Below are 14817 nucleotides of genomic sequence, written 5' to 3'. Positions count from 1 at the left end.
TTCCCAGGCTGTCATTGTAAATAAGAACTTGTTCTTAACTGACTTGTGTAGTTAAATAAAGAACAATAATATATATATTTTTAAATTGATCTATTTTTTTAGATACAACTTCTGAGTCTGTTGGATAGGATCAGCTTGAGCAAATTGAGAAGTAGAATCACTGATCTACAAATAGTATTCCCTGACAAATAATCGGTTGTGTGGGATTAAGGTTTGTAGAGCTATGCCTCCCCTGGCTTAGACAATCCCCCCTACCGAACATGCTGTACACGCACAACCAGCAACACTAGTGGACAATGCTGGAATTACCAGTAAAAGCATCGTGCCTCAAAACTCCTGGCCCTAATTATGAGATCATTATTGTGTCTGTGCATACATAATAGATTGAGGCTACTTTACATGATTCTCCTGATAAATCATAACAACCCAATGCCAAAGAGCACTGTGTGATTAAATTACAATTTTGACTACACAGGATGGCAAGACATCAGAGCTTGTAGGCTAAAAAAAGAACTGGACTGTGACATACAGATTCCTCTCTGTCTGCTTTCATAAAACTCGTCTCCACACAAAGTTCACCAGGGCTGATAACATTCCAAGAGAATGTATACAAAGATGGCTAAAGATGCAACTCTCCTTATATCTCACGTATGTCCTGTGCACACCCAAACAGTAGGCTTCTAAGCACTCACGCACATAGTGTAGATGCACACGTGCATAGGCAGCGATGTGGGCACACATACAAAAGCACACGCACACATGGGTATGGGTCACAGGATGTTAGTGGCACCTTAATAGGGGAGGACGGGCTTGTGGTAACTGCTGGAAATGAATGAGTGGAATCAAATACATTAAACAGGTGGTTACCATGGTTACTGTGTGTTTGATGCCATTTCATTTGCCCCGTTCCAGACATTATTATGAGCCGTCCAGCCCTCAGCAGCCTCCACTGGGGATAAGTCAGAACTTCCTCCAGTTGAACAGTAGCAAGACTGAGGCTATGCTTATTGGGAAACCCAAGCAGGTCACCAGTGCTGGAAACATCTGCCCTACAATCAGCGGCCAGGCCATCCACTTGTCCTCTGTCATCTTCCAGCTTAGGAGTCAAGTTTGATCCTTCTCTATCCTTCTCTGCATTAATTGACAAACACATTTAGCATCTCCTGGCCTACAAGCCACTGATGCAAACCTTTGGAACATCTACATTTTAAAAAGTCTAATAAATCCATATAATATAACCTACACCTTCACAATAAACCATGATTCATTTTAGACAGGTTTAAATAGTCAATTTCCGAAGAACAAAATAGCATACCCTGATCTGGCTATGCCATATGGCTGTGGGCTACACTAGTTAATTTAGCTGGCAAGATTTGCTTAGAATTCCTTAGCATTATTTATTTTAAAGTTTGAAAAATACAATTGAACAAAGCTGAATAAAATAGAAAGGATATTTTCTCCAAACGATTTGAGGGAAGTGCGCACATGCGGCTAGTCTTTGTTGAGTGGTTAACAAAGAAATGGGTACTCCTATATGCTTAATTTAGAGTTATTAATGTAACTTCAGTTGTTCTAAAAACGTTGGATTATATGTTTTGATTTGTAATACTTTGTAACGCTGCATGATGCGACTCTAACGATGACTTGAAAATAGGCTCTTGAAAGGCATGATCTCTGCTTTGGTTCTTGAGCGGGCTGTACACACTTCATCAGTCTCTCATTCGCAATTTGACAATCACTTGATAATCCCTCGAATTTCACAGCAGCATCCCCTTTGTGTGGCTGTTGTGCCCTTGGCCCGGAAAGCTGCGTTGTGCCCTTCTCCCTGAGTGCTGCACGGTTACGAAGCACCTGTCACTCAAATGGCTCTCCATCACGTGATCAGTTCTTTCTCCCAGGCTACAAGTAAAGACAGATACATTGGGGACGCAACTAGGCATTTCTTCAACCAATTCCAAGGTGCGTATTGAAGATATTGGAAGAACTGTCCACATTTACTCTTCGTCAGCCAACAAGATGAATAGGCCTAACGAACAGGAAAAGCACTAGCCTATGTCAATCTACTATCCCCAGACGTATAAAAGTTGACCTATTCTATTCTGTGTGAAAAATAAATATTCCAAACATAGTCTGGGAGAGTTGTGGGATGCGATAGATCCCAAATTAATACAAGCACTACCATTAAAAAAATGTTTTACGCAATGTGGCTGTCACAACAGATCAACACATTTAGCTTTCAATGTTGATAAAGTATTAGGCTATTTCTTCACATTATAAGGGCAGCAATGTGCACATGGCAGTAGGCTATAAGCGCGAATCTTCCATTAGTGGGAAAACACCATTATCAAAAGTGACCGCAAATGCGATTATGCATGTAATGCTTTTATTATAAAGGATGTAGCGGTATTGTTAGAGAGGGGTAGGTATTAACCCTGCCGAAAGGAAAAGAGTAGGATAGAGAGAGTACCACTACCAGACCCACACACATCAGCAGAAGAGACTGCCTAGAGTATAGCCTTTTTACCAGATAGCCACATCACAGCACAGGGGTAACCCAACCAATAATACCTCATACAATAAGAATGGCAGAGCAATTTAACGGCAACTTCATAGAAACAATTTTACAAGAAAGAACCCAGTCATCAACATTAGAGGATTTGCAATAATCTGTATTACCTCCCAGTGGAGGAGTGCAGAGGGTATGAATGGGGGTGTATGAATGGGGGTGTTCATAGACAAAACAAAGGCCTTAAAATGTCCAAAATCTTCTTGGCCTCATGTCAATAGTATCACCCCACATCAATACAGTTCAAATAGCAATAAACCATAAACTTGCAAGCAACCTCCCTTTTAACTACAATGTAAACCCAAATACTTCTGGCAATAATAGTCCAGCGACACTGAACATCAAAGTGAAGCACATTGAAAAAAATAGAAGCTGCAGTGTAAAGCACTGGAATGATAGAGGGAAGCTAGAGAGAGAGCGTGGTCTTAGCTGTTGAATTCAGGCTTGTAGTTGCACTGTCTGTCCGTCTGATGGTTTGTTTGTTTGTATGTCAAAGTTTCATAACAATGTTGCTACTAATCCATCCCATCAGTAACTGGTGCGTTCCCAAAAGATAACAACCCCGATCTAGAGAGGCAATACCGATGATCGAGTTAAAACACTTCACAAACTCAGCACGCTGAAAATAGAGAAGACTTCTGCAGCATTGCACACCCCAATCAAACTGCCGCGCCAACCGAGAGCTACCTCCCAGAGAGCCGGAAGAGCCATCTTTATGTCCTCCTTTCTGACTGCTGATGCGCTCTTAAAGTGGCAGCGCACGGTGAAGGCTCCATGCAGGAATTCGCCACAAGTTGCATTATTTAAAAAAAACTTGTACCCCTTTTTCGTGATATCCAATTGGTAGTTACAGCCTTGGCCCATCGCTGAAGCTCCCCTACGGACTCAGGAGAGGCAAAGGTCGAGAGCCATGCATCCCCCGAAAAAAACACGGCCGCACTGTTCGCTTAATCCGGAAGCCAGCCGCACCAATGTGTGGAGGCTACACCGTCCAGCTGGTGATCGAGGTCAGCTTGCAGGAACCCGGCCCGCCACAAGGAGTCACTAGAGTGCCATGGGACAAGGAAAACCCCTTCCCTAACCTGGACGACGCTGGGCCAATTGTGCACCACCTCATGAGTCTCCCGGTTTCGGCCGGCTGTAACACAGCCTGGGATCAAACCCGGGTCTGTAGTGATGCCTCAAGCACTGTGATGCAGTGCCTTAGACTGCTGCACCACTCGGGAGGCTAAACGTGCATTTTCGTGGTGACAATTATCTTTCCCAAACTTGAAACACACGCGCGGCTTATGTATGCCAGTTAGGCTCTACATCCCTTGTAAAGCAGATTAATGTGCTTAATTTTAAGAAGTTATTTGACCACTTTAGCTGTGGTTCAAACCTTATCAAAGCCTATAGGCCTATGGTCTGCGCTAGGCTACATGAGGTGTGTGACTATGATTCGAAAAAGTCGCAAAAAAAAGACATTGTTTCTTGCCTTATGCTGGGCATCAAGTGATAATATATCATTCACCAGTGGTAGGCTAATATTTTTCCCCATCAAACTATTCTGATTTAATCTTGTCTTTACATATACTAAATAATGTATGTGTGACAAGGCTCGGTTAATTTTCATACCAGCTAGGTAGGCTATACTCCTGTTTTAAAGAGAAGCAATATGCTCAATATTAGGAAAGTTGAGAAATAAATATCGTAGGCCTAGCCTATAGAAAGCTGATGGGAGCCTCTTCTTTTTAATAGAGCCCATCACTCTGTTTTCTCCTGCAATTGCATGGCCTATAGAAATGTTGAGCAACATGAACTCATGGGCTCTCATGAAGTGTTTGATTAGATGTTCAATTTGCATTGATGTCAGAGTGATTAGAGGGACAATAGAGTACTGAGTACCAGGTAATTAAAACGTTTGGTCGGCTACTAATGACCGCCATGACCATCAGAGCTTGGAGAAGCCTAATTACAGTGACTAAACGGTAAACGTGGAATTTGACTGTATTCATGACTCGTGACCACCGGTGTGGTGGTAATATGGTCACCGAAACAGCCCTAGTCAGACCACATCACCCCAATCCTGGCCCAACTCCACTGGCTACCGGTCAACTACAGGATCAACTATAAAATCCTCATGCTTGTATTTAAAGCCTTGATGGGTTGAGCCCCACCTAAATCAACGACCTCATCTCAATCAGTGAGCCACCTCGCACTCTCCACTCCAGCCACTCCCTAAGGCTTCAAGTCCCCAAGACACATCTTCGAACTATGGGGGACCGAGCCTTCTGCTCCCGTGCCTATGTATTTTTGATAGTCCTTGTCCCAATCCAAAATGTATTTAGCACCTAGCCCACTATCGCTATTTAACTTGCCTTGATTCTAAATGTTGTTTTATTATATCATTGTAAAAAAATATCCTCAGTAGAGCTTAAGATAACTCTGTAATTAAAAGCGCTATACAAATTAAATGTATTAATGTTATGCACGCATGCACACACAAATACACACACACACGCACACACACAATAATGCTAAAACAAACAATAGCCATGTCTGACATCTCATAACAGATAGGTTACGTTACGGTCTTTCCCTGATAAATCATGAGGCAACAAAATTGCCAAATAAAAGAGGAGGCGTCATTAAATCCCCCAGTTTATTTTTCTCTGTCTTGAATGCTTGATGATAGGCACATTTTTCCCATTTCCTCATAAGCGGCTCCTTAGTCCTTTTAATTAGTAATTCAACACATGACATGACAGCCATGACTTGGCAAGACAGTTAATCAATCATTAAGCAGACATTCCCTGGAAGTAACTTCGGCTGTCAAAATCATAGGTCAGTAAGTTCAAAGGTGAAATATGGAGGACTGAGTAAACATGAGAAGAAATGTTTCCTTCTAAATGCAATAGCCTACTTACTGTAAACAGAACAAATAGGACTTCACCTACTCTGTCAAGACCAAAGACTCATATCAAAGAAGAATCTAACATGAACAATTGATGCGACAAGAAAATGAACTGTTGTAAAAGACCCAGTAAATTCATGAGAACTCTGTAGTTTATAAGAATCAACCCAAGGTTGGACTTCTGGACCTATGCAAGTTGATTCACATCTCAATAGCGTCCTTAAAATGGTCAAGCGATTCGGATATCATATTTGCACTGATACCTGATAGATTCCCTCTCTACACAAAGCAGGTAAGAAAAGCTCTATGCGCTGTCTATCTTCAGTCCAGCTGCAGCGGAGCTATGCCTTGGCACATCCCCATAGAGGAGGATTAGAAACAAATGAAACCCCTCAGGCAATTTAGAAGTCTACCTAAGTTAGAGGGTGAAGGAAATGAGGGGAGAACTGTTTGTGGGGTTCCCATGTACTGTAGAAGTGCCAACAGAAAGACATGCAACAATAGCATACCAGTTAAGGTATTTCCTTCAAATCGAGACGCGAACGTCCCATAGTGAATGACAGGATGGGATGTTTAAAGCAACTTTTTTGTTTTTTGTTGTTGTCTGCTGTCGGGTTGTTTTTTTGTTGTCTATGCAGGGTGGTGTCTCATAAGAAGGTCATAGATGCTTTATGTATGCTTGTCTGACTGAAAATTGGTGTTACTGGCCTTTATCCTGCCATGATCAACTTTCTTTACAACTTAGGGACTCCATAGACTTCTGCCCATTCATGCTGACCTCTTTGACCAAATTCGATTTTTTTTAAAAATCTGAGTGCTTGATCGGATCATGGGTATGACTGAATGGAAAGTTATACTGCATGTGTAATTGAAATTAGGAAAGTAATCAATTAACAACCTACAAGATGTTTGTGTTGTTTACTTATATTTTCAAGATGGCAAACGGGTACAAAGGAAATTCCCCGTCTTGATATCGGTACATAAACACTATCCGTTACGGAAAATCCCAAACAAATCCTAAAAAAAAAACATGTTTGGAAGATCATTGATAATATTCAAGGACGGATACATTTTACAATCTTCAAAAGTAGAACACCTTGATCAAGCATCGACCAATCTTCCTAGATTGTACGTGCACATATTTTAATACAATCCATCAAAATGAAATCAGACATATTGGGCCTTTGGCTCACTGTCAGCACAAATAGGTCAATAGGGCAGTAATCTATTTCATTCAGGTGCCATAGGACAATGCCCACACACGTTTTACTTGCTCACGACATCCATTCTGTGTCCGTCTGCACGTATTGCGGCGGATTCTCTTTAAACAAATTGCAAGCCACGGATGTTTACCAAGCCAACCAATGCATTACAGCAATGTACTCCTGGACTCCTTGTAAAAGTGTAGGAGCTGTGGCCCTTCCCAGCAACCAGACGCCCCTGCTGGTATAAAATTCCTTTGCTCTAAACAGTGATTACTGAACCCATTAGCACCACATCCCTGGAGTGCCTGATGTCACAACCCTGTCATTCTGAGTGGTGTCAGGTGCGTGGGCCAGTGCATTGACAGACACACGGCACAACTGTCTGTCTCTAACAGAGGAGCACACAGAGGCATTAGGTGCCAGCCCAATTAACGCTGACACGCCCGGCAGAAAGAGCTCTCATTTTACGTAATGGGACCGTTACTACAGCTGGCCTCCGTGATCACGTCTCTCAGGGAGACAGAGAGACAGAGAGAGAGAGTCAGTATATGTGTGCGTGAGTTGCTAAGCTGATGTGTGTCTGTGTAGCCTGTAGTGAATCTCTGTGAATAGGAATACATCTGGATGTACAAATATGTGTATATGCACTGCATGTAACTTTCTGACAGCACCTGCTACAAAAGAAGAAGCAATAAGCCACGCTGAACTGTTACCCAGTGCTTTCTTCTCACATGTTCAAAAATAACTTTCATCTTGCTTGCATGCTTTACCAGTAGAAGGCAACGGTAGTGAGGTGGTTGTGTTTGGGGATGATGTTTAGGAAACAGCGCTGGTCTAAAAAAAAGAAAAGATGAACAGTACTGTTCGTCATTTTGTACAGCGTGACAATGGGAGCCAAGGTTTTTGTTTGCATAAGCCTACCACTAACAGGAGGGTGGAGAGCAGAGGGCAAAGGGAAACACATGTGACAGTCCATCAGTATTATCATTCAGCCAAATCTCTGAGTGCCTATCAGCACTCAGTACTGTACAGACACTTTACTCCGAACTAACATCTCTAAACATAAATCATAGTGATCATCAGTTGTGATTTTAGCATGTAAATCTTCGTGGGGAAAACGTACATTTTTTTTAGATGCATGCCAGCAAAGCCACTACACAACACAACACTGAATAATACATTCATTGGACTATAACAGTGACAAACGATGCCCACAAACTGTTAGGGCCTACATAATGCTGTTTCAACAGCAGTTCAAAAACCTTACCACTGTTACAACTGGCTATCAGCGGAGCCTTGTCTGGCAGCATGACAGTTCATTCAGCAACATGTACTTCCATTTAAAAAACCATAGCTGATATGGCTGACTTGCTTAAAACAAATGTGACTTGTCTCAGGAAACTAGGCGTATGTCACGGGTGACTACTTCACAGCAGAGCTACATTTTCAGATATTACTCATTTCTAATTTTGACAGAAAGTCGTTTTCATTTCAAGTTAAAGTGTACTGTTAGCTAGCTAGGTTAGCTGGCTGTCTGGCTCGCTAGCTAACGTTACGTGTATGATCTTTTTATTTGTATCTCAGAGTCATTTTCTTTGCTAGATATAGCCTAATTTTTAGCTTGCTAACATTGAACCTGGTTGGTTAGCCAACTGCAGATTCATGCAGGGTAGTAACGTCATGAGTTGGGATTATGGTTCATTGTTTACCTAGCTAGCTAGCTAGCTACACTTCTTAACAAAAGACTCCACTATGCAAGTAACCATTTCAATAGAATGTCACTGCGACAACTGTTGATAGACACTAGCTGGTAAATTTACTCTGGCTATCTACTCCGATTTCAGAGAAATCTCGTCTGAGTGTGCCAGAGCGCAGAATAACTGATGAATCTATGAACGCCTGACATCCGTTGAATATGGCCCGTGTCATGTCAGTAAACATTGACAAAAATGTTTTAATTGTTGACAGCAGCACAGTTGCAGTCACCAACGCTCTGGATAACATAAACACAGCCTAACCAGCTGCTAGGGGGAGTAAAATGGTCAGTGAGCCGTTTTCTCATTTGTGTCTGGAAGTAGCTAGCAAGCTAGCCAATGTTAGCCAGTTAGCTTGGGTGTTTGACTTTTGTTGTTAGGACAGAATGCTCGGATCAACCCTTAAAGAGTTGGATGGGACTAAAGGTTAAGAGGGTGTGAATGATGCTGAATGGGTGTAGACAAAGAAGAGCTCTCCAGTAGGCACCAAAACATTCAGAGGCCATTTTCTCAAAAGTGAGGTTAAAAGTCTATCAATTTTCAAAGCAGAATTATTGTTCCTCAAATGCAGTGTATGATATACCATTTTGTAGCTCTGTGTCTCTGCTTTCATCCATTGTAAAAATTAAAAAAAACAATTTAAAATATTGCTACGTAAGACCGGATCAAGGTGGTCGGTCACAAACTATGGGATAAGCAGATTAGAACAGATTAGAGGGAATTTCGATAAAGACATTAATGAGCGAGCTAGGACGGACGTAGTCAATATAACTGTTTGTTCAGCATTTTTTAAATGTACAGCGACAAAATTTAGAACATGGGCCATTCTTACAGTATTCTCCTTGTCCACCAAGACAGAACCGTAGGATAAATAAAGGGGGCATATAAGCAAGCGTACAATATTCAATGATGACATTTCTCTATAACAGGCTATAGGCTACATGTGCACCACCAAGTCAGGACAGTAGGCTAAAGTATAAGGGTGAAATGGCTACTAACAGCTTACTACACACGCTACACTTAGTATTACTTTCTTAGCTATGGTATACACACATCCCTGGCATATTACATAATTTATGCAGCAGCATACAAGACATGTTTGGACTCACCTTGTTGTGCTGTGCTCACTTGAACAGGAAGCTGGTGCTGCATTCCTTTGTGGGCACATTTTGCCATCAAACTTTGTCAAAGTCTGGCATTCTCTGGATTTATGGTGCTTTCAAGACAAGTGGGAAGTTGAAAAAAAAACAAGGTCAAATCATGATGTTAGTGACCTTCAGGTCGGAGCTCTAGGGTTCTCGATTTGGAATTCTGAGTTGGATGACCTTTCAAAATGTATTTTTCCAGTCGGAGCACTTTTTTTCCCCAGAGTTCCCAGTTGTCTTGAACTCACTGAGGTCTGAGATTTCCCAGTTCTGAGTTTCCAGTTGTTTTGAAAATGACAGAATTCATGCTGGATTGACAGCATGGCCAATGTTGAATGTTTATCCTTCCAAGCTTGTAAAAAAAGACCCTTAAACCAAGACTTGAACCACACATCCACTCCACTGAATAGCAAGCTAGTGATTGCTTTGCAATGCTTGCAGTTAGCCACTGATTCCTGATTCCCTCCTTCCATTGTGAAATTTGCGATTTCCAACTCGTTGTGCAATGTTTATGTCCAAAGGCCGATGAGCACCGATACGTTTTATCAATAATTTCACGGGTTGAAAAGAATTTGCCAGTAGATTGTCGACTTGATTCATGACGATGACTGCTAGCTTGCTAGCTAAGATTTTGAAAGTGAGTCCAATCAAAATTACTGTAGATATAACGTGAGTTGACATTTTATCTGTGGCCAATGACCTTGAGCCTTCTTGGATGGGCACTTCTAATTCAACTCTATGGCAGCTCCCAAGGGGCCTGATTCTTTTTTGCTCTCCGTGTAGATTTTGCGGTGATAGTGTCCCTATGAGTGACAGAACACTGAGCCAAACACGGCACAACTAGAAAACATTACCAACCCCTACGCTCCGTATTTTCAGATGGCTGCCGCACCACCACAGAAAGCACTGAGCTAGGCTGAAACACCTGCATTTTGGAGCTGCCTTATAACAACTAATCTAATCAAAATGATGCAAGTCAGTGTCCAGTTGTCTTTTGTCAGGAATTCACCATTGCCTCTTGAAGAATAATTCACCTGTAGATAGGACTACTTGCAGCTACTTGCTATGAGAACTTGACCAACCAGTTTCGAACACATCACATAAAACATCTGTAATGAACTCTTTTTTTTTATGAGGTCCTGTGTTCAATAACCCATGAACTCACCTCAAACCTCAACAAAAGAGCAATAATTGTTTTATATGCTTTCTCGCAAAAGGAGGTTTCCGTTCTTTATAAGATGAAAGACCCCCATATTAAAATATTGTTTACCACGCCACATAAATAGTTGTACAGTCTAAAACAGAAATAGGTTAATCCTAGCAAATAGGTTAATCCTCAAACCAACAAGATTTCAACTGTTTGCCCAACTATCAATACATTAGATTCGCGCCTTCCATTGGCTAGGTATCCCCCTTTCCTTTCCATTTGTTTCTGGAAGCGCGCCCTCATGGTGCACTACAGCTGTCAAGAGCTAAATCCTAGTCGCTAGTTGTGCGCAAGGCACAGACGTGAAGCATATACCCGCAGTCTGCACGGACAACCATGACTTGTTATTTCCAACGTAGTAACTTTCTAGCACTTATCATAATATTGATGTGACAACAGGCCTACTGGCGTTTGCAAACTTGTCAGTTTGAAAATTAAACAAACATGTAACCATACCATATCAGATAAATATAGGCCTAATGGAAAGGGAAACGAAAGGGCCTAATAGGAAAACCAATAGCATGCAGCAGCATAAAATATAAAGTATAACATATAAATATAAAGTCTACATAATAGGAAAATAATCATATAAATATCACTCGGCTTACTACTACCACTACAGCTACTACTACAACAAATAATAATACTAATAATATAGCCTACTATTTCTAATCAATTGTTACTGTGATAATGATCAATTCATTGTTTTATTTAGGCCGAATATACATTTCTCCAGGCGAAAGTCTGCTTTCTGATCATGTTAAATAGCATTACATAATCCTGGACGCCTGAAGTCGCTGAACGACAATCATGTTACACATAATTGGGCAAATGATGTACAATTATCAGCAAGTGGCTCATGTGCCTCACACTGAGCTAAACCATGAAAAATGTATCTATTTTATATCCTTTATGCGCAAAAGTGCATCTATCAATGCAGACTACAAAGTTGCCAGCCAATGTAATTTAGACCATTAATAAACACTATCACTGAAATTCATAATGAAAGCATTATCTTACCGTTCTGGGAATCATTTTTTTCAGTGGAGGTTTCTTTTCTAGATCCCGTGCGCATGTGAAATGGCCTTTAAACGGCAAATACAGAACGTATTTCAAAATTACAGGTATGTAGAGGAATCAATAAGGTTTGTGAGACAGAGTCGCCTCCACCCGTAGCGCTGAAATACTTGTGAAGCTTGTGAAACCACTCTGCAAGGAATTGAAACAAATTAGCACACGGCTCGCCCACTCTCTGTCGACTGCGCTGGGCGCTCAGAAATGCACGAAAAACACTATACAATTGGAAAATGATGTCGCTCACGCAATTGAAACCATAACAAAGCATTTTCACAATTCACTGTTTTGGCAAAAGGTTAAGGGATTTGGCTGGAGAAATGTAACCACACTCAAATTCATAGACCGAGTTATGGATGCAAGGACTGACCATCCATGGTATCAAAATGATAGTTCTAACCATGTTTTGAGGCTATACAGTGTTAGTTTACATATACTTTCTTTACAAACATTGGAAAAACATGCATTTAGGTTAGCTTCTGATGGGATACGACAGTTGAACTAAACCCAAGGGGAATTTTTAAATTATACTCTTCAAGAATCAATGGGTTTAAGCTTTATCATGAATTAAACATTCCAAAAATGGATGTAGTAACTGCAGATTGTCCCATTAAAAGGTACAGCAATTGGTATTCATTTTCAAAGAAAAACAAATTGGAAAGACCAAATATTTATGTGAAGTAGTTTATATTCTAAATTGATCAGAGAATGACCCTCGATTAAGGATATTCAGAGGTCAAAAGACAAGAATACTTGAATCTTTAATGTCTTACCAAACAAACCATAATTCAGTGAATATTAACTGTGCCAGAATACCACTGTTTGTTTTGCAACCTTTTGTTTCGATGTTTGTCCATGTTCTCATGCACACTTGACCACACAAAGGTCATGTGACTGTTTACACATCAAAAACTATCTCTCCAATCCCACATGACCGCCCACACTAGACCCAACATACCAGCAACAAACTCATTCACGGTTACAATGGACAAAGGGCAGGGTTCAATGTCAACCAGTTGGGTGACTTTCCAGCCTCACATTCTTGGGCATACAGGGATACCTCAGTGTATTGCTAAGGAATGATATTTATTCTAATATTTATATTAGATATATTAGATATTTATTCTATTAAGGATATTTAGTTGGCCCTCCACCCCTCATGGTAAAGAAGTCTCTAATTAATCCATGAACCTTGCTTGTTTTGCGAGCACACAATTGTTGTCATAACACTCCCAACTAGCAAAAGCTACCAACAGGTATTGTGAGTAATATGAGTAACTCCCTCTCTTTATCAATGAGATCATTATCTATCCATTCAACCTATTGCCCTGTATTCTGTCTATAGCCCTCTATCAGGAAACATGCTTTGTGTGTGACCACCATTATCTCTGACACTCATTATTTGTCTCAGCACACCTCTGGGTGATTCTCTGATAAGCTGTCTCTGCTGTTGTTTTTGCAGGATAAACAGAAACAACCAATTCTAGCAATTCCCAGCACCATGACCATCACAAGGCAAAAGGAACCTACAGTACCACGTCCTGCAGCAGTACAAGGGGAAAAGAGTCAGAACTGATTTACAGAGCCTCACAAATGTCTGGACAACAATCAAAGGGAACCAGTGCATCACAATTTAGAGGGTTCACCCAGGTCAGAAGAGAGCTGCCAAGTTCTTACTTTGTAGATTTAAGGAGAAAGGGAAGGGGGAGAGAAGGCGGGGTGCAAGGAAGGGAATAGCAGCAGGTAGCTGGAGAGAAATAAGCAATAGAGAAATAATGAGAGGATTACGATATTATGTACACATAGAGTTGGATACTACTGTGACATCGAGTGGAGTATGCATGTTTAAGAAACAAGACCTGTGACAGCGGTCGGAGAGACTTTGGTGGCTAAGCCTCTGCCTGAACACACTGTAACAATGGCAGCCCACAGAAGCCCTCTTGGCACAATTCTCAGGTTCAAGCATTTCACAAGATGTGTCTTGTTACTCCTGCAGCTGAGGCTGGTGCTGCTGACAGCTGACATGACACCAGTCATAGTGTTTGTCAAGAGAGCACGTTATAAATTAGCACAGGAGACAGCTGAATAACTCACTAAGCTTCGATAAATGTTGCCTTGAGAGTGATCCAGTATTACCAACTGGGAGACATAGTAATAGAAGGATATCATATCCTCTGGCTGGAAAGATGACAAGATCAGGATTTGCAGGGAAACACATGAAAAACACCATCCTGAGACAAACGATTAAATGAGTGATTGGAATGAAAGAATTGAGGCTTGCGGCATGTGTTTTTCTCTTGTCTCCAGGAACTCACACCCTCCTGACTGAGATGAACTTGTTCCATTCCTGGATAACTAAAGCAGGGTCATCCAATGGCGGCCCTCGTGCCAGGTTTTTTGCCCCCCCAAGTTTTCTGAGTAAGTTTTAATTGTTGGACACGAAAGACTGTAAAAACACCAAGAAATCAGCTCATGATTTTCATTTCAAGAAACCCGTTCCCAAGTATTCCCAACCATAATAGAGAGACACGTGATCGTATAAAAATGTAGGAGTGTTTTGAAATGATTATGTTTTAGTCAAACATATCTGTTTGGGCTTCAATTTGCAGTCTACTAATTATTCGTAATTATGTTCTGGCTCCCTGACCATCCCCTCAAGAATAAAATCAGCCCCACGGCTGAATCGAGTTGATGATCTCCGCCCTAAAGGGTGACTGTTTACCACATTCATTCAGTAAATGATCAACTTAATCAATAAGGCACTGAAGCACAGTAAAGTCCAGCAGACCAGGAACCATTGGAAGGCTGTCCTTGAGCTGGCCACAGGGGGATTGTTGGGTGGATTATGAATGTGTTGGCTGATAGCCATCCTTTTTGTCAAGCTCTTTCTGGCATTAAACCAGCTTGAATCATAACCTTACGTCAATACATTGACTCTACTAATGTACTGACGTCAGTGTTGGGGAAATT

At 41.2% G+C, this 14817-nt stretch overlaps 1 protein-coding gene across 2 annotated transcripts in view; it reads right to left on the bottom strand.

Moving 5' to 3' along the window:
- The window catches only part of gipr (gastric inhibitory polypeptide receptor), a 32815-nt gene extending 20828 nt beyond the window's left edge, over window positions 1-11987 (bottom strand). The window contains exon 1 of one of the 2 annotated variants that reach the window (XM_024444579.2): window positions 11794-11987. The gene's annotated coding sequence lies outside the window, so the exon portion shown is untranslated. Of the gene's footprint in view, window positions 1-9530; window positions 9663-11793 lie in introns of those variants that run through there. The other variant, XM_024444580.2, reaches the window with a different exon arrangement.
- Between the last annotated feature and the right edge of the window lie 2830 nt (window positions 11988-14817).

Source organism: Oncorhynchus tshawytscha, linkage group LG14 (genome assembly GCF_018296145.1).
Source record: "Oncorhynchus tshawytscha isolate Ot180627B linkage group LG14, Otsh_v2.0, whole genome shotgun sequence".
NCBI lineage: Eukaryota > Metazoa > Chordata > Actinopteri > Salmoniformes > Salmonidae > Oncorhynchus > Oncorhynchus tshawytscha.
The sequence above is the reverse complement of the archived record's forward strand: the minus strand, read 5'-3'. Positions and strand labels throughout refer to the sequence as shown.